Below are 2,852 nucleotides of genomic sequence, written 5' to 3'. Positions count from 1 at the left end.
ATTTAAAGAAAACATTATTTAGTTAGCGTCTTATTTTATAAGCATTTATCATAAATTATAATATAAAAATGAATAAATAGCTTACGTATTATATTATGCCCATAGCCAACAAAACCGACGAGGCGATAATTATTATCCATTACCAGAACCTCAGCGGTCGTGTACATTCTGCCTCGTAAAAAAAAAAAAGGCTCACGATATTCTTCCACCTCCGACCGGCCATAACTCAAAGTAATATTATACTTCAACGCGACTAGTGCTGTATACTTTTTATTCTTTTTAACTTTGTCCCATCCGCGTACATTGTGTTATGCCATAGATTATTTGTGTCTTCAGTCATATCTAATTTACGATATTCATTATTTGTTGTTTATGTATTTAATTAGGTAAAGCTCTCGGAGGATACCGTAATAAAGAATGTCAAAACAAACGATTCAGGTCCGATTTGCCGACACCCAATTCACCGAATACTCGTCTCACCAACACGGAAACCGGTTTACGGTAAAAATAAAAAATGTTCCGATTCGTCAACAAAACGTAATTTCATAAAATATAAAAATAATTTTTATTTGGAAATCTAGAATATTACAATCTAAAATCAAAATGTTGATAAAACTATACTATGATATTAATGAAATTTGTCAGTTTGTATAATCATTGCATCGTCAGTTAGTTATATATTAAAATTAAATTTAAAATGTCGTGGTTGATAATAACTTCTGAACGAGATGGCCAACTTTTATTTTTGGATAATTTTATACATCGAATTGATAGAACAAGAGGTTTTAACCATTATTATAAATGTATTGATGATTATGGAGGTCGAGCAATACACAGAGAAGATTCCAATAATGCTATAATGTCAAAAACGCATATCAATCCGATGCATGGAATCCAATTGGCTGAACGTGGTTTTCGAAATAAGATTAAAGTGAGTTTGTTTTAATTTATACAATTTTATTCACGAGTCTTATACTATTTTTTAAAATTAATTTTTAATACGTGTTTTATAACTTGAAAATAACTTATTTGAAGGACGAAGTGGTGATAAATCCCACAAAGACTATACCACAGACACTTAATGAAATCCGAAGATCAATTAAGGCTTCAGGAATAGAGGATTCTACGGAAGCCGAAGTAAGGTAAAGGATACAATATCAATTTATACCAGTGTAAAAAGTTTGACATACAGGAAACATATGAAATTAATGCAACGTTACCTAAAAAGCTGTCTGAATTAGAATTGAAGGTAATTGGCGATCAACGAATGATGGAAAAGATTTTCTTTTAGGTATTTATTCTAAATTATTTAAATGATTTAATTATAAATACTATTACTAATTATAATATTATTACCTACAGTATTTGATGGTACGGATAATAAAATCGTTGTATTTGGTACCGAAGGATTTTTACGACGTCTTTGTTCTAGTAATACAGTTTTTATGGATGGTACATTTAAGTCAGCACCAAAAATGTTTACACAAATTGTATACCTTACACTGCTTTGTTATAGGAATGATGATACCCCTAATAGTTATAATATAAATTTTATAATTTAGTAAAATACTAATTATTTATGTTTAAATATATTCTTTTAGGCTTATGCATTATTGCACAGTAAAAGTACATCGACATATTTGAGAATGTTTGAAATAATAAAACAAGCGGCATTGAGAAATGGATTAAAGTTCAATCCTACTTGTTTCCAAATAGATTTTGAAATTGGAATGATTGTCTCCATTCGGCAGTGTTTGGTTCTGATACACCCATAAAAGGGTGTCTATTTCACTTTCAGCAATCTATTTGGCATTAAGTTCAAAGTCTTACGATAATATATTTGCCGATAATATTAAAAAAGTTGTTCGTCGTCTTTATTCGTAAGCCATAGTTCCGATTAAACAAATTGAGTCAGAAAGGAAATATAACTTTTTACGTAATTTGTACGAACTTAGTAAAACTTAATTTTTTAAAATTATAATTTTAGGTGTGCTAAAATTATTAAATTATTTTACCGAAACATACTTGGATCCAGATATTTGTCTATTTAATAGCAATATGAGTATTCATTTTAATACAGATGGAGCAAGGACCATAAACCACCTTGAAACATGGCATGCAGCTCTTAATAAAGCTGTTGGTAGATAAAAGCCAAATATTTTTATTTTAATCAAAGAGCTACACAACTAACAAACAAACTTCGAGCATGACCTTATAGCACAAAATAACTGCAATCGACCACAAAAGATAAAAACTAAATATAGACAATAAGAAAAAAGGTTATCATTTTCAAAAGATAGGTAAAGCGTTTATGATATATAATAATACATTTTTTTCTAACATTTGGAATTATAATTTTAGGTTACAAAATGGTACGATTTGTATTATGGAACACTTAAATGCAATAATGTTTCATTTTCATTTATAAAACAGAAGCTTATAATGTTAATTTATAGTTTTAATATTTGACTTGAACAATATTCGTGAATTATACAAATAATTTAAAACAATAAAAAATGATATAGTTTAATTAGTAAGTATAATTCATCATAATATAGTGTGTCCTAAAATCGGGTGTCGGTAAATTGATTTGTCGACCAATCAGTACACGAATCGGACTCAATGTATTAGTGAGTTAAGTAAAGTCTTGATACTACCAAAATACATGCCATGAGAATAATATATTTTATAAACTTAGTGTTGTATAATATCGAAATAACGATAGTATCATAAAAAATTATTATTAGAATTAATATCCAAAATAAAGTATAAACATGGCACGACATTTAAACAAATTTTCTAAACCTTAAAGATGACAGCGAATACAATTAATATTATTTTTAAATCGTTAA

The 2,852-nt window shown here is 28.1% G+C and overlaps 1 pseudogene; it reads left to right on the top strand.

Moving 5' to 3' along the window:
* The first annotated feature begins 697 nt into the window (after positions 1-697).
* On the top strand, positions 698-1,965 carry LOC113549937 (annotated as a pseudogene).
* Positions 1,966-2,852: the final 887 nt, after the last annotated feature.

The sequence above is a fragment of the Rhopalosiphum maidis genome, chromosome 1 (assembly GCF_003676215.2).
Source record: "Rhopalosiphum maidis isolate BTI-1 chromosome 1, ASM367621v3, whole genome shotgun sequence".
In the NCBI taxonomy this organism is placed as follows: Eukaryota; Metazoa; Arthropoda; class Insecta; order Hemiptera; family Aphididae; genus Rhopalosiphum; species Rhopalosiphum maidis.
The sequence above is the reverse complement of the archived record's forward strand: the minus strand, read 5'-3'. Positions and strand labels throughout refer to the sequence as shown.